This window comes from Aulostomus chinensis, chromosome 19 (genome assembly GCF_037954235.1).
Source record: "Aulostomus chinensis isolate RoL2024-O1b breed Wild chromosome 19, RoL_Achi_v1.0, whole genome shotgun sequence".
NCBI lineage: Eukaryota > Metazoa > Chordata > Actinopteri > Syngnathiformes > Aulostomidae > Aulostomus > Aulostomus chinensis.
In genome coordinates, this window is record NC_141338.1 from 10,089,337 (window position 1) to 10,114,155 (window position 24,819).

Below are 24,819 nucleotides of genomic sequence, written 5' to 3' on the forward strand. Positions count from 1 at the left end.
ATTTTGAGGCCAAAGATATAACCTAATGAAATTAAAAATTTGATTTTATCCTGCTGAGCAGCAACTATCTTGTGAGCACCAGTTTCTGGTGAGCACAAGATAGCGTCTCCATTTATTTATTCGTTTTTTTTTCTTCAGCAATTAAAAAAAAAAATCAATAAAGTCCAGGAAGTTGTTTTATTATCTTGTAACCACAGAATAACTTGTGGGGGTTATATTTCATTGCCTCAACATAACTACATTGAGGGAACAAGTTTTATCACTTGGTCAGAAAATAATTGATTTTTTTTTTGTGTTTCATTTGTTTGTTTTTTGCTTTGGCCACTCCAGGCCTCCATACAATATCACTCCCATTACTTGGTATGCAAATGTCAGACATTATTCTTCTACAGCTAAACAGGCTGGCTAATTGTTCAGCAGTCAAGTTGTTGCCTTTGGCAGCAGATCCACATTCAGTGAAATACAAGAGCAAACCAGGAGGAAGTGACCTCACTAGTGTGTCCAAGTAATTAAATCACAGGCTACTGGAGCGCTTGTATGGCATTCTTCCACTTTATGTGTGAATAATGTCACACGATAGCCAAACCCACATGATTAATGTTGTTAAGAATTTGCCAAAGTGGGTTGTTAATCACTCAACAGAACTCATCATCCAGTGTTACTCCTCAACCAATCAGCGAAGCTCATAAATGGATGACCCCACCTTTCAGGGCCTGTCTTCATTTTCAAAAACCTTCCAGGCGTGCACACAGTCAAGCGAACGGAGCACTTCCCAGCCAAATAGACCATGGCACCCTGCAGGGAGGTTTGGGTTGACCCTGGTGTAGCTTCTCAAATACACACATTAGCATTTGCAGTGAGTAGCAGAAATACTTTCTCATAAACACATCCAAACACACACACACGCACATACGCACGCACACACACATCACGCTACCCTGCCCAGAGACCTCTGACTTGAACCTGCTTCTCTCACTCAGCAACACATAAATCACTGGGCTCTCAGCAGCACTGCTGGCCCTCACTGCCATGCTGAACTTGACTCCACGGGAATAAAAGTCTGTAACTGGATACAAAAACTAATCCAGGCCAGAGACAATTGCTGGCATATAGAGGCCCTGGAGGTGCTGATACCCCCCTGTGACCATATCCTGTCCGTGTCATGAGACCGCTGACTTCTGTACTGAGGCGACACAGGCCGCTAGGTGCTACTGGTCAGAGGAAGGAGACAGGGAGAACGGGTAAGGACACCAAAGGAAGAGGATGAGGAAGATGTAACCTGTCAAGTTGTCTTCGCTGCTGGACACACCATCTGTTTCTCTAAGCACTCCTCCCCCTCAACCCTCAGTCTGTCAGGTAAAATGAAGACGTTATTAAAGTAAAAGACAAAATGCAATCCCCCCTCACAAAACAGAGACTAAAATACTGCGTATGTACTTCTTGAGAGTATTTCTTTATATGGCTTAAAACCTCTTAATACGGCACTTTTTCTTCTATTGTTGCATTTGAGTTGTACTTATCACTAATCAACAGCTACTATTATGAAGTTTTGTTGTATGTCAATTTCCCCCAAATAATATAAAGTTCAGAGCTGGAACAATTAATCCATTAGTCGATGACAGAAAATTAACCAACTATTTTGATAATTGAATACTTGTTTTTGTCAAGTCAAAATGTCAAATATTGATGGTTTTAGACTCATAAATACCAGCTTTTACTGCAATATTCTACTATTTATGAAAAAAAATGAAGAGTCTTTGGATACTGGACTATATGGTGGACAGATTAATCTATGATGAAAACAGTTACAGGCCTGATTAACATATTCCAGTCAAGACACTCTTATTGATTCCTTTAATAATTATTTAACATTTAGAATCCAGGACTTGTACAATATTTGTACACCCTTGAGCATTTGAATCATGGGTGTATTTGAATAGAATAGAAGATACACATTTTTTTTTTTTTGAAAAGCACTGCAGTGAATGTCGGAATAATGAAAACTAACATGGTTGATTTTTACACTATAGATACTCAAATTACGGAAAGTTGCCATTTGATAACTCCACCTGCTCACAGAGCTGACAAGTAGAGCGGATATGTAGTGAGAGATGCCTTTGTTATGATGCTGTATTGAAATATTAAACTCTTCTAATCTTTTTTTTTTTGTTGTTGCCTTGTTAGTCAGGTTACACTATTGACAGCACTAACAACACCCCCCGTAAAAATCCAGCAGCCTGCCCGGTAATGTGGCAACCTCCATCACCACTCCCAAACTGTGTAATAGAGCTGTAACAGCCTCCATCCCAGCCCCCAGTCGCTGCTACAGGGCCGACAGCAGCTCCAGTACTACAGGAATGCCTCTGTACTCTTCCGTACTGATAGAGTGGCCACTGTTTCACTCTGATAACATCAGGCACCAGGGCCTGCACAGCCACGGGGCTCCGAGACACACTTTTATGACTTAAGTATCTGGGACAGATATCTGCAGCCATCAGCTCAATACACCCTCATCACATACTTGCACAGACAATAAGGCAGATACACACAAAACACACGTGCATACACACACTACGAGGATGCATGCCTGTTTTCCTACTCTCACTCATTTTTGAGGTGACACACATTTACAATTTACTCTGGAATTTATACTTTATTAGCCTAAAACTTTTAGATAATCCCAAATGAACCACTTGCCTTGTGACTAAAATGTAATCATCAGCCTGACCCTTAAACTACTGCTTAACCTTAATCTTAGGCCTAATGTTTACATTGAACCCAGGAGACCGGGAGCTTAACTTAAATCCATAGTAACTTTCTCAATCTAAGAACCAAAACCTTTCACATTGGAGGCATAAAGATACATCTGAGTATTCAAGTATTTCAAGTTTCCTGAAAATACTGACTTTGCTCAACAATGGGCTGCATTCAGGAAACGTTCTTACACATCAATTTGTTCTTACACTCAAAGAGACTTTTAAAAACTCATTTAGGTTTTACAGACAGGTAGCAAAGCCTGGTGGCTATTTGTAATTCCTGAGATCCATTGTGCCCCACGTTACGTAACATGAAAGTATTTGCAAGCCTGAGTGATTGACAGAAGGCTTTGCTTCCTGTCTGTAGGAATAAATTGAGGGCTAACAAAGTCTTAATCTGTGTGTAAAGACAAACGTGTGCCTAAGAACATTTCAAGGCCAAATGATCTTAAATAGGAAGCAGCATCTCCGGATATGTGCCAAATAATTAAGTCCTTCACTAACTTTCGCTTATTGTGCAGTTTGAATAACTTCAGTATCAACACAAGGAGGCATGTGTATATGTATTGGTAAGAAATCATTAAATATGTTTCGATTCACCTCGAGGCTTCATGGATTTCTCTCTCATTAAATATTTTAACCTCAAGTTTCAATTATTTTTCTGCTGAGCTTCCACAGGTTACCCTCTCCAGTCAAGAACAAACCACCTTGCTCAAACCTGTGCGGTTCTTCAGGAAAGAAATAAAGCGCTTTTCATTTTCATAAGGAGACGTCTCAGCAGATGTTTATGTCAACAGTACCCAGATAATCTGTCACGCTGGAGCACTCGTCTAAGCAATGTTGAATTGTGCCCTCAAGCAAAGATCTGTGTACAAACAGGTGTTTTCAGAAGCGCATACCACCAGGCGACGAGCTGTCAGTCATTCAGAGAGCTTCCTGCAATCCCTCTCGGACACTAGCCTTTATAAACCTTATTGTCAAAGTGGATGTCACTGCTGTTAAGAGGACAAAACTCTGCCATGACACTTTATAGACTCACTGTCAGTTTTTAACGATGCCCCCAACCCCCCCAAAAAAAACGAGGTGAGTTACAAAGAACCCTTCCTCCAATTTAATAACTCTGGATTAAATTAAACATAATTGTTACTGTGAAGGATCCAAAGAGGAGTTAACACCTCCTACCTGTTTATTATATCAATGCCCTTTAAAAAAAAAAAAAAAAAACACCTTTTAGGGACTCGGGGTTATGAAATAAAAACTAGAAAATTAAAAGTTCTTTGACAAAAAAACAAAGAAACTCTCCCCTTGTCTTGGAACAATAATGCATCCATGTAAAGAAATCTTCAGCATAAACTCTGCTGTCACTGCTGCCAGAGTGTGGATAGCCTTTACTCCTGCTTCACCCAAGGAGAAGCAGTATTTGTGCCCTTTGATAGACAGCATCACTTCACTCTCTCACATTGATGGTCAGTCACACAAACAAAAAAGAGGATGAGATGAGTTTCTCAGGGGAGTAAGGATAATAAAATCAGGGTGTCTGTGTGTCTTGAGCGGGGCCATATTTGATGCTCTAACAGAATGAAGGTCTTTGGCGGCCAGGTCTGGCAGTCTTTTAGCTAAAGCAAGCAGATTTCTTTGAAGCCTGGCCACCTTGGCTGAAGAGCCATTACTCCCAGGCTTTTCTATACATTAACCATGCTACAGCAGCTCAAGTGCATTACAGACCGCCGCCCCCGCACAGCCCAATTGTACTCGCTCTTGTTAAATATTACCCCAACAGAGCTTTTGATTTTATTTTCATTTTTTTCTTCCCCACGCCACTCATCCTCCTCCCCTCCCCCGATCAGATTAGGATCGATTGCTGCGTGGCAGAGCTGGCCCAGACATGAGGACCAGAACAACGCTACAGCGTGATTGTGCTCCTCAGGCCCCGCCTTGGAGACTATTCAGGCGACTAAATAGAATGATTTGCCCTTAGATGTCAAATTTCCTCAGAGACAAGGATGTCAATACCAATTAGATTGTCTGCAGTTGCCTTAGTTACGCCAGCCTGCCCCACACCGCCGCCGCCGCCACCCCATCCTCTTCCCCTCTAAAGATACACTCGCTCTCTTTTAACATCTCACTCACATCACTCTTTTTTGTAGGCAGAGTGGTGGTCTCGGCACCAAGCCTTTAGCCTCAAATCAGTTTTATGACTGGCGCTGTGCAGACATTAGGCTAACTCCATTAGCCTCTCTGAAGGAGATCGCCCGAGGGGATACTGAGGGGCCAAGATGAGACTGTGTAGGGGGTGTGTTTGCGTGTGCGCATGTGTGTGTCAGTGAGTGTGTGTTTGTGCGCATGTGTGTGTGTGTGTGTGTCGGTGAGTGTGTGTCTGTGAGTATGTGTGTGCGTGGTGAAAGGGTGAAGGGGTAACATTGTCTTACAGAGTCTTTTGGCATCTCCTTAAAGGTCACTGTCTGCGAGTCTGAGGAGGCAAAAGCCCACTGGAGCAGGAACATAAACAAGAAGGAGAAGTGGGCAGAAAATGGATTAATGAACAAATGTAATTAGGAGAACGGGAGGATGGAGAGAGTGGGAGAGAGGACTCTGTCTCCACTTAGTATCGTGGCTCCTGCAGGCGCTTAAGTGCAAACATGACAAACAGATGTGGCCGTGGCTGGCCAGACGTGGAACTGCACGCACACGCGCACGCGCACACACACACACACACACACACACACACACACACACACACACACACACACACACACACACACTCACTATCTTTCACTGGCTCTCTTTCTCGGCCTCCTATAAGGGGGCTTCTTCTAACAGTTAGCCAGCATTGTTGTCAGTCATATCCTAATATTATATATAATTTATGACAATTATCACTGCAAATGTGCAAAATTGTGAAAAAATAGATACACGGATATTCACGATAGTCATGTATGTGAATACAACAGCTACATGAGCTCTGTATGTCAACAGATTTTTATGTGGCTCAGAAGAGATCATTATGGTCAGATTTCAGACCCAAAAAGGTTTTCTGAACACAGTTTCCTTCCTATTATGGGGTAATAATAATGAGTGATGAAATATCAAAATTGCAATATACTATATCTTAATAGTCCTGTTGCAATAGATTCTCCCAACACCACATTTGTATCATTCTGACACGTTACCTAGTGGGTGTTAAAGAGCCACCGAGTTAAGACTGCATTCTTTCACTTCAGCTGTCAAATTCTGTGGCAGTGACATGTTTTTCACCATTGAATTATCTTTTCCTTTTCCTGCAGTATATTGTTTATCAGAAAATCGCAGTATCATAATATTATTGTTATCGTGGGAAATGCATTGGGATCTTCTCCTGAGTTATTCTGTGATTTCCACTCCTAAATAATATACACATAAAAAGATACGGGTCCTTTCTCTATAAGTGATACACCTACCAAATATCATTGTTTGTCAAATACTCACCCGAAACACGCCACCTGATAATGTTCATGTCAGACACATGACTCAAACAGACATTTTGCTGTCGCTAATCTTGGGTCTCCATTAGCTTCCATCCATCCATCCATCCATCCATTTCTACCACTTATCCTGTTAAGGGTCACGGCGGGGCTGGAGCCTATCCCAGCGGCTTTAGGGCGAGAGGCGGGGTTCACCCTGGACAACCATTCACACTCACAGTCACACCTACGGTCAATTTAGATTATCAATTAGCCTAGTGTCCATTTACATGTCTTTGGACTGTGGGAGAAAGCTGGAGTACCTGGAGAGAACCCACGCAGGCACAGGGAGAACATGGAGACTCCACACAGAAAGATCCTGTGCCCGAGCCAGGACTTGAACCCAGAACCTTCTTGCTGTGAGGCGACAGTGATTTGTGACAAATTATGATATTTGAGTGTAGTATCACTTAAATTGGTATTTCTGGAAGGACAATCACAAACAAAACAAACACTTAAAGAAATGCGGCTCTACATCCTGCTGCTCTTGCTTTTATGTTGCTACTGCATTTCCCAGAGCTGCTTCGTTCATGTGTAGTTCTTGTTTAACTCATGTTTACATAAAATATTAAGTATTACGTGCACTGACTGATTAATAGGTATATAATCTTTCAGTTTACATTGTTTTTGCTACAATATGAAACTGTAGACTTTCTTTTCCAGGTTTCAATTAGCATCTAAAAGACGCCATTAACCACTGCAATCAATACCTTCCCAGAAAGCCTCCAAATCAGCACAAGATAAAGTAGTTAGCTCTGTTTTCATTTCTCTGTCATTAGTTACAGTTAACCATCCATGAAGGGACCTATTTGCAATGTATGTGACATATCTTGCAATTATTTCAACTGCTTTTATGGGGTTTCAAGCAATACACTTTACCATGAAGTGCCAGTTGAATTGTTTAAGATACAAACAGCGAAAATCACTTCAGCATTTGTAATGTAACCCGGTATTCTTAATGTTATGCACATTCATTCCTTCAGTTTCAGGCAGCAGACGGCGGAGAACTAATGCGAGCCATGACGAGGTGGTTGAGAATCTCTTTTCAATAGAACGTCTCCCCCTTCCTCTTTTCTCAGTGCATACAACCCTACGCAGCCAATCCGGCAGTGAGGAATGGAAACAGGACTTGAATTTTGAAGTTGGTTTAACCTTGCAGTGACACCTATTGCAGATGCTTTGAAATGGTTGGGAAGAATAGTTTCCGCATGGTGGGATCTGCAATTAGGCAGCACATCTGCACCAGCAGCAGCACCCCAGCATCCCCTCAACCTCCAAATACGGCATTTTCAGAGCTTGGTGTTGGTTGGCAGCCAACACAAACATTTCCCACTGCATAACTGTGAATAATTTTATGGGATAGATTTCAACTGGGCAATTAGACGGATTTCAACTGTGAATATTTCAAGAGCCCCGAAGCATTTCACCTTCTCATCAATAGGGGAGGGGACAGGTCAAGGTAGCCAGGCAGATGCTCTACAAGAACAGGCAGAGGAAGGAGCTGAGTGAGATGAAGAGACAAAGGAGGATAAACGGAAAGTACGATGAAAGGAGAGCAGGAGTGATAGTGACAGCCACGAGACGGACATGTACAACCAGATCATCAGTTATCAAGCCATTAAATGTGCATTTTTTCAAAGCAACCTCCTGACTCAATAAATATGAGCTTCTACTGATGACTATTTGAATACTACACGGTACAAAAGTCTGACAAGTTCACCGTTTGTCAGTTAAATCGGCACATGTGGCCGGGAACAAAACAAATGTCTGCCCTCTCAGCTTACATACGTCTCATTAAATGCAATCCAGTTATTTCAGTGCAAGACTAATGTCTTGTGCTCTCAAGTTGGCATGTTTACCTTGCTCTCGTTTTTCTCGTGCTGAATAAGCACAGAATGTGACCATTAAATATATTGCTGATGGAGAGACAAGGGGAGAGAAACATCAATATTAAAGTGAACTAGATTTACTTACACGATAGGCTTGTCCCTGGATGACATCACCACCAGGTTACATGAATAAAGAAAACACTATGAAATGCCCAAATAAAATGTAAGTCATCAGTTTGACAATGTTTACTTAAATACTGGAGTACATTTTTGGAAGATCAAATGTTGTTATTGGTATTTTTCCAACAAGTTCAAAACTGGACATATTCCCTTCACTGTGGCTATCTGCCTCTGTGTTAAGAAAGAAAGCATGTGAAACAAACGGACTCTCAGGCGTGCATACTTCCTAAAATCCTACTTTCAGCACCTCTGAAATTAGACCTAAACTCCCCCCAGAGGGGCTATTAGACGACAAATCCCTGCCATTGACCAAGTTTTGCCCTCTGCTTGCTCATGAGTGACGTCCAAACCTCTGAAGTTCATCGCCTCAACAACACCTCCTCTTCGCTCAAGAGACTAAATATGAGTTCCCTCCTTTATGAGAGGAGCATGAGGAAGGAAGGAAGGAAGGAAAGAGGACCCACAAAATTCAAAATAACCCAGATGTTTTTTTCGTCCCACGCTAACATGCGCTTGCCGTGGGCCTGCATTAATGACGGCAGAGATCTATCTAGGGGGGGGGCTGATAGGTCGTGGCCAAACACACATTCACCCGGTCACATGTGCTAGCAATAAGTTAGCCTCGCTGCCCCACTGGTCAGTGAACAGATGGAACTGGGCTGAGGATGTTCTGCTGTGAGGGTAAAAGGTTTTTAGAAGATATTTCTACATAGATGATAAACATATTAAAATTATATTCTTTAGTATGGGGTGTTCTAAACTGTTTAGTGTCGATACGTTTTTTTATTTATGGCAAGACTTTTGTTGTATTTCCCATATCCAGTGGAACATTTTTGATTCAAAACAAATCCCATTTCAGCAGTAGATAAATGTCAAAAACGACTATAGAAATTAAAAGAGTGAAGAATTTAAATTGATCGTGATATGATTCAGACATTCTGAGTGTGACTTTCCATAAAATATGACCACAATGCTCATTCTTGTCTGCTGGAGTACTACAATGGGTACTTCTGGTTTAATATTTAACTTATTTAAAAAGGGCTGCCTATTAAATCATAATGATATGTTCATGTGCATTAATTACGCTTTTTTAAAATTCACCATTCCATTTTAAAGAAAAAAATACATATCACTGCAGAACAATTTTAATGTTTTTATTTCTATCCATGATCACGTCATGTTGATACTTGTTATCCTGCAACAACAACAAAATAATCCCTTTCTGGTTGTTTTTTTCACTAAATATTCTACTGATTTCTTAAAAGTTGAATTATAAGATTACAACAGTACATTTCAGATGTACTTTAGGATTATTAGGGATGAGTATACAGTCTGTCTGCTGCATCATAACTCATATCTCCACCATGTTATTATCGCTCCCGGGTATACAGCAAAGCATGAAGAATATATGTCAACATACATTTTAAACTGAGAAATGTCATCAGTGAAGAAATGATTATTCAAAGATATTCAAGCATTTCAGCGATGCAAAAAAAAAAGAAAGTGGGAAAAAAGAAGGGGAAAAAATGAATGATAAGTGAAGAAGGAAAGGGAGGACTGAGGGACAGAGTGAGGGTGAATGGAAATGTAAAGATTGCATGGAATGCTCTTGGGTGAACTGTAAATGAACCCCTAAAACCCCAATCTCCACCTGACAGAATATGTTCTTTGCCTTGACATACAACCACAAAGAGCTTGCAGCCAGCATACTGGAATGCCATGTTAAGATCAAAATAACCTCTCAATAGGCTCTCAAAATAAATGTTTCCATCTCAAGAGAGGCTGCAGAAATATTATACAACCCTGATAATTGAGAATCTTTATACATTCAATATTTTAACATCCTGGGCTTTTTTAGTGTGTTAGTTTTGGGGAATGAAGGAATGCTCACAGCTATGATACCTGAAACATATATTGAGGTCCAAGGGAAGTGTGGATAATTTGAGATGAAAGTGTGATTATTTTTGGTATCAAAAAGAGATATAAAGATATCCTTCTTAAAGTTGCATAAACAGAGGAGGTACAAGTGACAGTCTAACATCTTAGCACCTTTTGTGGTGTGTAACCACATTGTGATCTCTCCTAAGCTGCCATCAGTGCTGAGGTAGTGATAACCACAACACAGTTGCATGGCTAGAATGCTGTTTAAGCTTCTTAATGCCCTGTTTGTTTTCCTACGTGCTCTCCCACTGGCGCCCTCCACTCAGTGAGAGTGTGTTGAGTGCTGTGATTGGTGTGTTTTTGTCTGTGTGGCTATGTACAGAGACACTCCCTCTCCTGAGTTGGGCAGTTCCTTTTCTCTCTTCGTGTGTCTGTCTCTTTGCTTCATTCACTTTCCCCTCACTCTTTTCTTTCTCATTTTTACTTCCCCCTCTTTATGTCTGCTTGTTTCCTCCTCCTACTTTCGTCTCCCACTCTCCTCCCACAGGAGCTGTATGCATTCCTGCCAGGAGGGGCGGAGGTGTCTGTGATCCGTGCTCGATAAGGACCAGGCCTCCGCTTTGCTCCGCTACCCTCTCTCATGTTCACCCTCACCCCCTCCCTGGGAAAATGGGTACACCCTCCTCCCTGGCAGGGCACTGGCTCCCCTTTGAGTGTGCTGCCAGCCGTGGCAGCAGAGACTTAACATGATTTGTTTGTCTGCTGCTGCATGTTTGCACCAAACTCTAGCGCCAACCCCCATTACTCCTGCCAGAGATCCAGAGAGCTGGTAAGCTGGTACAGATCAGGAGCGAGCCTCCTAGAGGCAGCGGTGGGTGGGGGGGGGGGGGGGTGTTGAAGAGCATGAGGTAGAGAAGGTGGAGAATGTAGGCAGAGATCTGGGTTAAAATGAGCTTGGAATATGATCCACAGGCTGGAAACATTCAACATTTCTCACAAGCAAGTCCGGCTGGACTCCGCCTCGATGAGCTCCATACAACTATTTCACTAATCACTCGTCGAGCATTAGAAAAGTTGTTCCCCTTCTTCCTGTTTTCTGGTGCTTTGTAATTGGTTTGCTTCCCGGTGTAGTGGCGGGCACCAGGCACAGCAGCGGCTGCCCAGTCGCCCCATTGATCTTTCATCAGCCCATAGAGTTAAAGCTGAAGGCATGAGGGAGAGGCTATAGAGAGGCAGCCCCTCTTTTTATGGCAACCCGCTGGAGCCTGCCTCGGATTGTTCCCCGTTTCCTCAGATTGTTTTTCATTGAGTCAGGGTGCAGCGCTGTGCCGCTCTACGGAGGTAAGGTGGAGTTCTGCAGACATTTAGGGGAGCACGTAACAACTACGGTCTGGGTAGGTGGATACAATGATGTAGCTAAGCTTGTTTGCTGATAAAAAAAAAGTATAGTTTTTGTGTTAGCGCCTGTGTTTAAGACTGTTTTCTGAGAGTATGGGGTGTATGACATGTCATGTGTGTTACTGCCTCTTCCTCAACACATATTCAGTGTGCAGTGGCCTTCACTGAGGAAGGAGCTGGTGGCATTAGATCATTAAGTGCTTGTAAGATGTCCATTCAGTTTATCAGGGCAAAAGTTCACTGCATGTGATATATTTAGGATAGTTGTCATAAAAATGTAATTTTGGGAGTTGAGAGTACAGTGAGGAAATCAGTTTTTCCTCTTCCCTTGATACCATAAGGGAATAAATAAAGTGTGCTGCTACTTCAAGGGAAGAATTGCACTTCTGCACTTGATAATACTACTACTCAAACCCATTTCACATTAAGAAAAAGAAGCAGAAGGCTTCTTAACGCAAATCAAATTCCACTTAAGAGGCTAAAATTACCTTAATCAATTTGCATGAACGCTACAGCAGTGGTCAAGACATCCATGTGACACCCAATCAAATGGTCTAATCAGTATGTGGGTGTGGTCCGTTGTATCCCAACAGTATTCCATTGATCCAAGCTCCTCCTGAGCTGCAGCCAGTGTGCAGGCCCTGAACTTGGTCATCTCACTGATATGCGATATTAGAATCCTTCTGCAAGGCAGCTCCGCAGGGAACTGGCCAGGAGAGAGAGAGAGACAAACAGGGAGAGAGAGAGACAGACAGACAGAAAGAGAGAGAGAGAGAGAAAGAGAGAGAGCGAGAGAGAGAGAAACAGACTTCAGATCAGCAGATCAATTTTCACTGGACCTTGAATATTTCATACAGGGAGTCTTGCAGCAGACTCACAGATAGACTAAATAATGTTCATGCATACACAAAACACATGCGTGCGCGTGCGCACGCACACACACAAACACACACACACACACACACACACAGCCTGACCCCTATTACACATATAAGTACAATAATACTGTCCTGTTTTTTATCTGATTTGAATATTCAAAAAGGAAACAGCAACTGAATTTGTATGATCCCTTAAGATGAAACTAAAAATTTATTATAATGCTGTTTAAAAAAAAAAATAAGGCAGTGTCTGTTTGTGTATGTCTGACAAGAACATTTCCATGAGAGGATGTTTCACAGGGCTCGACACGGCCACCACCCAAAGGCCCAGGTTAAAGAATCATGTCTGGATCATGTTTCTAGTCTCAGCAAACATGTGGTCGATGTCAGGCTGTGATACTGACTCGGTCTAGAGGTGGACACAAAGGGCAACACACTCACAGATCTATTCTTCCCATTTTGTTTAAACACTCGTCGATATTTAAATTCAATTTCTGAACATAAGCGTTTTGCAGTAGCAACCGAGATAAAACAATGGCCTGTGTAAAATAGACAGCTAATTCTTCCGGAATATCAGCAGTAACAATGCAACAGGATGACTTGTTCATGCAGCAATAACCCACACCTGACCCCAAAACGCTTCACCCACAGAAAGGATGTTGTTTCACCGACCGTCTTCAAAATGCTTTCCTCTCGGAAAGACATCAGTGAAACCAGAGCTTGTCAGGCCCCCGTATTTGTTTATTAAGGATGCTCTTGGACTGGCTTACTCCCATGATGGCTGTAACTGAGAGATTGTGCATGTAGGCATTAGGGCTGGCTATCAGTGGTGAATTATTTATTGAAAAAAATCTCCTCTTCCTCGACGGATGAGAGAATATGTCGGGCTGCTTTATATTAGAGGAATGATGAAAACACTGTTAAGCGTTGCAAGCGGACGTTGACTTTTGTAAAATGACCTGATTAAACAAAAAATCTATATTTGTGGAAATTATTGACGGTGAAAAATGTAGTTAGTGAAAAAAAAATACAACACCTGGAGAAAAGTACCCTGCAGCACTGCATCAATAATTCATTGCGTTAATCGGATTTCAGTGAAAACAATCTGATTTATTATAATTGGGGATCCACCGGTCGTGAGTTTCTGGGCCAATACTGATACCGATATTTAAATTTATAATTTGACTGCTAGGGATATTGATTACGTTTTTTTGTTTGTTTTTGCAAATACAGATGTTTTTGTGGTTTGTTTTAAATTGTTTTGTTGTATGTTGTTTTTTCTGATCATTGTTATGCTCCAGGGAAACAAATATTCATAAAAAATAACTAGTAAACATTTTATTACATCAACACAAAAGCATAGCATACCATAAGAGGTATGAACATGCGTGTGCCTTCTTGAGGATTTAAATTTAAAACTTTTTGTATTTTACAACTTATTAAATTCTCCCTCTACCCACAATGATTGACGGGATTTTATTTATTTTATCTTTTCACAATACTATGATCAACTTCAGTGTGTATATATTACCACTGACAGGAACATGAGGGATTCCAATGAAACAACACGGGTTGCAAAACATGTGCTGATATGCCCCACCACCACCACCACCACCACCACCACACACACACACACACACACACACACACACACACACACACACACACACACACCCACCACTACCACCCACCTCTTGTTTCTGGGCCATGATAAAATGCAACAAAGAGAAACACAAAATCAGATAAGACAACGTGAAATTCAGTTACCATTAATATCTTCCTTGCCAGATTTAAATCACAAATGATTTGGTCAAATAAAAAATAAATCACATTTGGTCATTTTCTCTGCCCGCTTTGTTATGTTAGTTTTTATAGTCCGAGGCAGTGAAAGAAAAAGAGACAGGCGGAGGGGCCTGGCTATTGTCATTCAATGGCCGAGCCATTTTGGAAATCACCGCTTTCGATTTGCTCCTGCTGCCTCTCTCTCTGTCTCTCTCTCTCTCTCTCTCTCTTTCTCTCTCCGTATTCCCTTATGGCCGAACTAGATGGAAGGCTTCCTTTTATAATTCCAAATTGCAAACCAAACCCCCTCCAATCCCAGAATACCATGCACATGTCAAACGTCGACCTGAATGATTGAATGAGTCAATAATAGTAAAAAAAAAAAAAAAAGAGGAAACGGGTTATGTGAATTTATCCATCAGGTTTGAAAAAGGTTTACAACAGGATGCATCTATATTGATAAATCAATTTGACCCTGTTTTAAAAATGCACAACAACAACAAAAAAATTTAAAAAATAAAGTCGCATGTTTGGAGAGAATTTACAGCTAGAGACGTCTAGATATCGGTGTTTAAGCTAAAAGCTGGTCCATTACCAGAGGGGACTAATAATCCTGATCTATGCCTGCTCACTCAGCAAATAATCAATCATGCTTATTTAGTGTGTTTAAACGGAGATTTGGCTTTGGAATTCATGAAAACTCAGTGCAAACCTTTGTCTTACATATACTTTAAAGGTATAATTGGGTACTTATATGTGAAATAAACTCTTTTCTTGATTAATGCAGGTTGGGATGGCATATGCAAGCTTTTACAAGCGTCAAACCTAATCTGAAATAAAATCTCTGTGACCCAGGCTCATCTAAACACTCCTATAAGGAGCCAGTAAAAAAAAAGGGGGGGGGCATAGTTTTTGCGTCTTGACCTGTATTAGAAGAACGAAAACGTTAGCTAAACATTGGCATCGGAGCAGGTCACCACCCTCACTTAACACATAACAGCAGAGATCAAAGGGAAAGAACATCTTAGCGCAAGAGTTGAACAGATCTGCAACACAAGACAACCGAGCAAAAAAAAAAAAAAAAAAAATGCAGAAAAACCAAGATAGTCACGGAGGAGCATCTGGATGCTGACAGCCATGATGGTTTGCAGGCCTCCTTTAGAATAACCTGAATGTTGAAGATGTTCATCTCCAGAAATCACACCAAGAGGGAGATCATTTTGCATCAATAGGGCATGAAATTCTCTGGCTGGCCACTGGACATCCTGCCTGCTTCCAGGCCAAAACAGTCACCGCTGAAGTAACGTGCCAGTGTCTGTGTGTGTCTGTGTAAACTGCATGTGTGTGAGAGAAAGGGGAGGGGGAAAGTGTTTGTATATGTGTGTGTGTGTGTGTGTGTGTGTGTGTGTGTGTGTGTGTGTGTGTGTGCGTGCGTGTAGAAAAAAAAGAGGTTTCTGGGTATTTGTGTTGTTTTCAGCTGAGAAGTATCCTTTGGAGAGTTTGGATGTTAATTTTATATGTCACCTGGAAAAGAAGCGGAATATTATATGTATTGTGTTACGCAGTCGTGTACATGTGTTCAAATGTGTGTGTTATGCTCTCACTTTGTGTTTCTATCCTAATACTTCAGGGGAAGCTAAACTTTTCAACTCAGGACGTCCAAAATAACGAGGCCAGAAACTTGTGACGCCCACTATCCCTGGATGTGACTGAAGACAGTAAATGCTGCGCACACACACGCGCACACACACACACACACACACACTAATAGCCCTATCCAAACACGGACAAATTTATATTCACTACATTATTTAGAGTACTTTTATCTTCAAAATAAAGGCTTTTTTCATACCTTTCTGATAATCATCTTGCAACTCTTTATCTGCATCTCACGACTCCCCAGAAGGTTCAGACCCACACTTTGGGAACCTCTGCAATCGTTGACATGGACTACTTTAAGTGCATTTGCTCAGGAACAATCACAGACTGATCTTTAAAACACTGTATCATAAAAGTGATTTTTTTAAGGGCGCGCTGGAATCCATTTAGTCCGGATTTACTTGGTGCAAATGTTTTATCTGATCACTTTTAATGTAATTCAACTTTTATATTGTCCTGTAAATTTACGGTGTTCCTGCAATTCATGGACAGGATTCCCTTGTAAAAGAGATCCTTGATATAAGCAGAACAAACCCTGTTTAAATGAGTCCCAAACAATTAGAATATGAATTATGAATCCTTTAGGGGGGGTAAATTAAATCAATACATGTGACCTAATATAGACTAGTGACCAAAACAAGCCTCCCTTGTATAACTTATTGAAAACAAGCCACAACATCTGCTGCATGTCAACATTCATCAGGGTGATATAGGTACAAATATAGGTGCTGCTGAGGGACCCTGGAGGACAGGACCAAGATCTTCCAGCTGATTACCACTGAGTTATAATGCTGCTGCTCTAATGTGATGAATCGATCTCACCAGGTTTGAGAGCAGACCTGCACACGCACCTTACTCCAGGAAACCCAGAGAGAGGAGAGTTCTTAAAGGATACTTCAACATGTCCTAACAACCAGACACAGTCATTACAGCGAGGAGCCTATAGGTGGATGACCCTCATCAGTTATGAGAAGGAACGCGGGTGGCAGGTAAAACAGGGGTCAGGGAGAAACGTTGGGATGGTCCTTTATCCTTAATGGTAGCTATTTAGATCGAGTTTTTAGAGGACATGCTGTTGTTACATGAGACATTCACAGGTCTTAAATAACCAACATTCCGCTTAAACAAACTGTCCTGTTGCGCCTTCAAAAGATCTGCAACTATGCTGGAGAAGAGGGAAAAAAAAAACTGACGCGTCATCTTGTTACAAATCAGCCTCGCATGAGTCTCCAAAACCCGCAGCCATGACATCAAACGCTCGTCGTTAATTACATGAGCGGGAAGAGTCTAGAGCAACAGTGTGTGTGTGTGTGTGTGTGTGTGGCTGGAAGATGACCAGGCAGCGCCGTGCGCCCTCGCTGCTGCTGCTGCTGCTGAACGCGTCTTGCCTTCAGCATGGAGTTTGTGCGCCAGGCGCCGAGGAGAATAATCTGTTTACAGTGTGTGCGTTGATGGTCATTTTTTATGATGCTGTTTAATCCACAGTGGAGGAGGAAAAGGGGGATGAAGGAGGAGGAGGAGGAAGGGGGGGGGTGTCTAGCTGAGCCCCAGACAAGCTGGCTCCAGTGGCCATCTCTGTAGGCTATAGGCTTTTCTATTTGAGCAGAGAGGCAGGTGTAAATCTCTCCTGCGATCTTTACTCTGCACTCTCTGCGACACTCACCTGGAGGTAAATAAATGCTTTATGACCAAGTAAATGAACCACTTCTGTGGTGCTGGGGCCTGTGCACCGCCAGCAAACACCCACGGAGATGCTGGCTGTCATTGTCATGCGCCGAGTTGCACAGGGCTGACTTCATATACGCATCTTAAACAGAGTTAAGAACGTAAAAAAAAAAAACAGCATCAATAAAAAATCGCACTCTTAAATAATTAAAACTTAGTGGTAATTTACTAATTTGAAAGTTCTGGTGTCTAAAACTATTAAAGTTGACCTTTTTTTCCTTTCTTTTTAGTTTTATGCCTAAAAGGATGTTACCTGGAATGTAATACAGGTAATTCCAGCGATTACAGCGTATTAACAGGTATGTCGTACATTAGAAGCTGCGAATATTTATTAATTGTGAAGGTGTTATGTGCGCATGGTCTCGCGCAATTCCGCTAAACGGAGAGACACAGTTGATCTCAGTGTTCCGGGATCACATTGCCACATTGTCATGCGGCACCCCACATCACGCAAAGTGTGTGTGTGTGTGTGTGTGTGTGGTGACAGTCAGTCACAGAAAGGGGGGCTATTATACCAAAGTTCTGTAAAGTAGGTCTGTGCCACTCTTGATTAGGGATTGCTCCCAAAAGATGGTTGCAGACATGAGATAATGAGGTCCTGTGATAACGCGGGTCTCCTTTAAGTTTTTCCCATGAATCGAGACTGTCGCCAGTCCACAAAACGACACTGTGTATCGGCACCACGCTACTCACTTCTGATTTGTTGCGCACAAAAGCTGATCCACCCCAAATCCGCGCTAACAAACCAGGGGCCGGGGGCAAATCATATAATGTTCAATCGTATTCACTTCGCCACTAATTAACTGGAATCCCACCTTATTCTTAAATACAGTGACCAATTAAACAGCGATGTATGCCAAAGGTCTTTGGGGCCACACTCGGTCGCCAGAAACATTTGTGAAGGTCTGCAGCTTCACTATAGGCAATGGATCTTATTAGGTGGATGACCCCGGCGAGGAAAGGTTACAGGATTTTTCACTGCCCTCGGTTGGATAACTAAGATGTTTCCTAATCGGATTTTAATTGGTTGGTTGCTGCTTGTGTCCTTCCCGTTTGTGCACTTCCATAAGAAAGGAAATCATATGAGCTGAAAGAAGGTAGATCAACTTATTATTGAGGTATATTTAAAAGCGATGGAAGGCTTCATTGAGGGAAATAAAGCGAAAATCAACAGGTGTCTCACACTGGAGCTTTTTACATGTCCATTTCTTTTCAATTGATTTTTAATTCAAGCAGCTGCAATTCTTCTATCAACTTTAAAAAAAAAGACCGAAATTAAATCATGAAAGCGGCCCAAACCACAAATGACCATCAATTCAACTCTTAGCCGTATCAAACAGGGCGCAGGCGCAAGCGGTCATGGGCAAACAAACTACTTTTTTTTTTGCAACACATTCAGCCTCTTCCGTGCGTATTGGAGGTTAGAATCATATAAGTTAAGCCAACCAGGTTCAGTTTACGTTCAAACACACACACACACACACACACACACACACACACACACACACACACACACACCTCCCCTTCCCCTCATTACCCCAAAATGTCTTTATGCAAAACATCTGTAGGGACTTCAATAAATGAGAGCACAGCCCCTAACCGCATCCGATTTATTTTGATTTTCATGTGGGTTTCGTGTATTGTCTAGCTTTGTAAATGCGGCCAGTCTCATATTTCAAATGTCACAAGTCTTTGACAACATGCAATTTGAACATGAAAAAAGCAGAAAAGCCAAACAGCTAGTAAAAAAAAAATGAAAGAGGAAAAAAAAGAGAGAGAGAAGGGGAGGAGGGTGGCTCTGGAATCGTCTAACTTGAGTCATATTTAACTCATAATAGATCTAAAGAGAGATAGGCGCATATATGTGTGTGTGTGTGTGTGTGTGTGTGTGTGTGTGTGTGTGTGTGTGTGTGTTTGTCCAAGTCCATGGATACAAGGCAGGACTGGAAGATGGTGAGCTGGTAGCTTCATGTCAGCTCTAATAGACTATTAGGATAAATAGACTTTTACATACAAGCCAGACAAACGTGTTTATGCAACTAAAAGCAAAGACACGTACGAGTATTACTGCAGTCTGAGAGAGGACCTGGTGAAATGTCTCCCTTAAAAAAATTAAATACAATTCAAGAAATATGTCAAAATTCTGAGGATTTTTTAAGTAATAATTCGATTTCGTTTTTTGTTTTTTTGTTGTTGTTTTTTTCTTTTGCAGCATCTTCACGCAAATTTCCCTGGCTTGTGTTTACGAGGCATTACGGTACTGACAGTTAATAGGGGGATCCAGCCATCGCACACAAGCATGTGGGGGATTCAATTGACCGCACTCAACTTTGCCGCCGCTAGAGCTTTTGCCGCATACACTTCAAATTGTTGTTCTCGCTACTGACAAAACCGTTAATTCACCCAGAAACTGGAGGTCAAGTTTCAGAAGCAGAAGCAAGGAAAAAAAAAGAAGAAAGAAAAAAAGTAGCAGACAACTTGCAGGAGCATTGGAGGGAGAGCGCGGCGTTTCTCACAAAGACCCCCCCCCCCCCTTCCTAAAGACGCAGCATCATAATCTATGTAACACCTGTTGCTTTTATTTATCAGGGAGTGACGTCAAATGAACCCTAATAACTTTGGATGCGTACTACTAACATTCCCAAGTTCATGACTCCCTAAAAGTGCCTGAAATCCTTTTGATTTTATTAATATTATTATATTTCTGTCACAAAAAAAAGAATCACGTCTAAGAGTGGAAATAAAAGCTGGAATGAACTTTGCTTATATTTGTTTCTGCAGGTGCCAGATATTTGTAGCTGAATGCCTGATTAAAAATACATTTTTTTTAAATCCCTTTTTTTTTCTTTTTTTACTAAATCTGTGACATTTATTTCTAGTCAGCCTGCACACAACTCATGGGAGTGGCTGGTGAAGCTTTCCCTCAAAGTAACTCCAATAACCTCAGGCATAAGATGGGGAGGACCTAGGGGGGTGTGTGTGTGTGTGTGTGTGTGTGTGTGTGTGTGTGTGTGTGTTCAGGGGGCTAACACCTACATGCAAAGGGTGTTACTGTACTACTAATGTTTATGTAGCATAGCTGTATTGCAAAAAAGAAAAAATCCTTTGCCGTGTTTAAGGAGCTTTTTCTGAAAGCCACAGTCACAAAGCTATGATGTGGTGTAGCAGAAGCATGATGCCTGAAACTTATTACCTCCATCAAGGAGGTTATGTTTCCATTGCTGTTTGTCATTTATTCATTTTGTTAGTTTATTTGTCTGTATACAGGATTACACACAGAAAAACCTGGCAGACTTTCATTTCAATTTATGGAAGAATCCATTATGTTTTAGGGGGGTAAACTTAGGAATTTCTATAACAAAGATAAAGCTTTTTGGGGATGTTTTAAGTCATTTCTAAACAAATATCATATGAACATTCATGAAAAAATAAGGCATGTTCATGGTAATAATATGCATTATTCTATAGGTTTTAGTCTCGGGTGGACCAAACTACATTTTCAGGAGGGGGTGATGTTTTGAATCATGTACAAAAAGGGCTCCAGCTCACCGACAAGTTCCTAAAATATCTGGAATAGTTTTGGAAATATATCCTGATAAAGTTATATTTCTAGATTTGCATACAGGTTAGTCTCCGAGTACAACCCCCCCTCCCCCTTCCCAGTTTCCTATTGTATGTCATAGATTTACTTTAAAGATTGCTATTGCACTTGATCCATTTACCTCAATCACCATCCGTGGTAACAAAAGATCTGATTGTGGGGCAGAAAGACATAAAAGACATATTCAAGCATCCCATCAGTGGAAATCAGCGCTGGTTTCTGTTGCCCAGCCTTTCAGACTGCATGGCACTTGCTTTTCCGCTTATGGTTTTCCATTTCAAAGCCCTCTGTCTCCATGTAAATACCAAAACACAGTAATCCAATCTGACCCCATTGCAAATTTTCCAGAAACTATTGGGGGGTAGTGGGGTTGACATGAGCCACACACTTATCCCACTTAACCCCAAGAGAGAAGCCACCCCAACCTCTTAGCCCAAGATTCCCTCGATGGAGGAATGCACTGCTTTATACGACTCTTTCCCCTTTGAAGCACCGAGGATGAACTCAATGGCAAAACCTTGTAACTTTGTAAAACTGTAAAGTTCAAGCTAATGCCAACAGTGAGGTGGCTAAATAGGTGACACATACCCACGTAAGGGCACCTCCCAGGGCGCTGCATGGTGCAGATCTATCCCACAATCATGGCTAACTTATGCTTCTCATGAACAGAGCAGGAGTATATTTATACTGCGCTAACTTGATGACAAATAACCTGAGGTGTTTCTGTTTCCCATTTGCTATTGTTTGCTTTTTAGCATGCGAAACTGTTTTCACTAAAAGACTCAGAAGACAAGGGGAAAGATGCTTATCTCCCGTGTTGGCGAGTGGTGGCACGTAAGGCTAAAAAACATTTGACACATGGTCCCCATCTGAGGCATTTACCGCGAGCATCTTGATCACACTGCTGCAGCTTGTTGCTGCACAGAAAAAGGCCTGCCGGCTGTTTATGGGCTCCAGCAGACAAATCCCTTGCATTATGCACTACAGGTGATGCATGCCACTGGACCGGTTCTCTCTGACTCTGCATACACTGCATCTTTGAAAGGCAGTGACTCTATTGTAGGGCAGGTGATAATGAGCACCGCTTGTTTATGTGAACGAGGAAGGTTTTAGTAGGCCGCTAGCCAGATAATTGCACAGAAATTTATGAAAACGTACTTAAAGCGCAGGTGTCCGGTGATATAAATCATATTCATGATCGTGTAGCGTTTTCAAATATTGCATGGATTCCTAACTAGATCTCACATTACTGCAGTCTACTCACGTTCCTTAACTGAGTAGGTGTGTCGTTAACAGACATCCAGAGCTCTTAGCATCCACGCCACTATCCTGAGATAACGGGTCAAAAAGCTTAACGTGCCATTTTTCACCTCTCCTCCTACGGAACTATGTGGTAGTAAGTTATGAGCCTGTGTCACTGTTGATTTAACAACCATCTTTCCAGCACACTACCATTTTCCTTGTCAATCCGTAGTCAGTGCTGTGCCATCAATAAACACATCCCCTAATTAACTAAAATTGTTTTTCATCAATACCTATAACTGGCCAGCACAGGAATTGATGGGTGCAAGGGTTGACTTGACAAAAAATGCCTGACGGGGACAATTTATCGACAGGTAAAAGAGTTTATCATTCCTCCAGCCAATTGACTAAAACATGTGTTGATTCTGGAAAGTGCATTTTACAATCTTACGCCCCTTTTGGGGCAATAGAAGCTTCATGGATCAATTTGAGCCCCACCTAAATCTTAAAGGTAAACGCTTTGCATTTAGAAAGTCATTATGCTGTCAATTGAACATGTCCCCTACCCCCACCCCCCTCCATCCACTTTGCATCAGGACGTCCGTAATGAAGTTTGGAGTCATTATAGAAGTTGCATGTACTAATCTTGTGATGTTTTCTTTCCCAATCATGTCGTGTTAGGGCTGATGACTCTCAACAGACAATCTCCTCTATTCAGGAGCGGTGCCACCGAGTCTGTCCTTGCTTATCATTAACAATCTGCAAATAAACAGGACAGCATACATTACATCACTTGCAGCTCCGTGATCAATTCCAGGAATGTCTTTGAAGCTTTGCTTAATGAACCTACACAGTATAACTGTTGTGTGGAGTAAGGGGCATGAAAGCTTCATAACCCGTGACCTCAGTGAAGTTTCTCTTGGTAATATTAAGAGGGTCAGCAAAGCGAGTAAATAGGAATGGAAACATTTGATAAAAACACAACTGGATTTAATTCCACTGCAGAGCCAAAGGATCTGCTCCTCCATGTTAACATCCTACAGTGGTCCAGGATCACAGCTGAAAACTGTGTGCACAGCAGACATTAGATGCTTTTACATACCGGACAGTTTAAAACAAATCAGAAATCACCCTACCACATAGAGTTGGAGATTTTAGAGGCTGTCCACTGGGATATACTGCCTCTTAAGATTTTGATATGCATGATCTCTGTAGACGTAAAATAGAGAAGCGCTGACAAAGTTGGCTTCATCAATCAGTAGTGTCAGCTCAGACCTTTTTATAGCCTCTTGGAGCTCCTGAGAGCCCTAACCCTGTAAAAGTTTATATAGTGTATTGACCATTCTCTACTTGCTTAGCTAATGAAGCCAGCTTGGCCACAGAGACAGAGAAGCAGCCACCGTGTCAACACTGCTTCCTATTTGATGACACCTTCCACTAAATTGAAATGTGCTGCTAATGGGGGTGAGTGTTTAAAGAAGAATAAGCCCCGGTAATTGACACAGACCTGACCTCACTCACACAGAGACTACAAGGCCCACGTGTAAGAGAAAAGCTGCATCTTTTTTTCGTTTCGGAGCTTAAAGGTTGACTGGAGCAACTGGATCTGTTAGCTTTGCACTCAGTCGGATCCTTCCCTGGCTTATCAACAGCTATCGCATTTATTTTCTCCTGCAAATCAATAGCATGCAACACATAAGCTGAATAGCATTGTCTATCTCCCCCAGGGAGCATACTGCATATGTATGCAGACCACTCCACTCTAGCCACACACACACACACACACACACACACACACACACACACACACACACGGACGCACACACGCACGCACACAGGTGCTTGAATGGCAGCTTTCCAAAAGCAACACCTTGTCATCAAGCCAAATCTTTGATGAAGAGGCCACTGTGACATGAGTAACTCTCATCATGACAGACATTTTCACTGCAATTAATAAAACTTGCAAAGATGGCAGCGGCATAGCTCCTAGTCATGTACACACACACACACACCACATACACACACACACACACACACACTCCTGCTGAAGTGATATTAGGCTTCCATCAAGTTAGATCAACTGACATTGCATTTTTTTATTGCTTTAAACAGCAGCTTGCAGATTAATAAATAGTATAACCCCTGCAGCTATACAGGCCCTGTTGTGAGAATTCATGCTCCCCTTGAGGACTCTGAGATCTCCGTCTGGGGCCGCGGAGACCGACAATTGACTGAGACTTCGTGGCCGATGTTTGTCCAAGGTGGCTAACAGGCCACAGCTCTCTAGTTTACTTGTGAATTTGAGGTTAAACATCATTTAGTTGAGCACTAGCGTGGCGTTTAGACGCACTGCGGTTTCTCAGTTTTATTGCACCCAACAGTGAGCTT

The 24,819-nt window shown here is 41.9% G+C and overlaps 1 long non-coding RNA gene across 5 annotated transcripts in view; it reads right to left on the bottom strand.

The window, feature by feature from the left end:
* Positions 1 to 24,819, bottom strand: part of LOC147243960 (uncharacterized) — a 102,645-nt gene that overhangs the window by 55,010 nt on the left and 22,816 nt on the right. The window contains exon 3 of one of the 5 annotated variants that reach the window (XR_015110400.1): positions 12,033 to 12,250. The exons of the other annotated variants lie outside the window; for them this stretch is intronic. This is a non-coding gene — a long non-coding RNA (uncharacterized LOC147243960). The remainder of the gene's footprint in view (positions 1 to 12,032; positions 12,251 to 24,819) is intronic. 5 annotated transcript variants of the gene reach the window in all.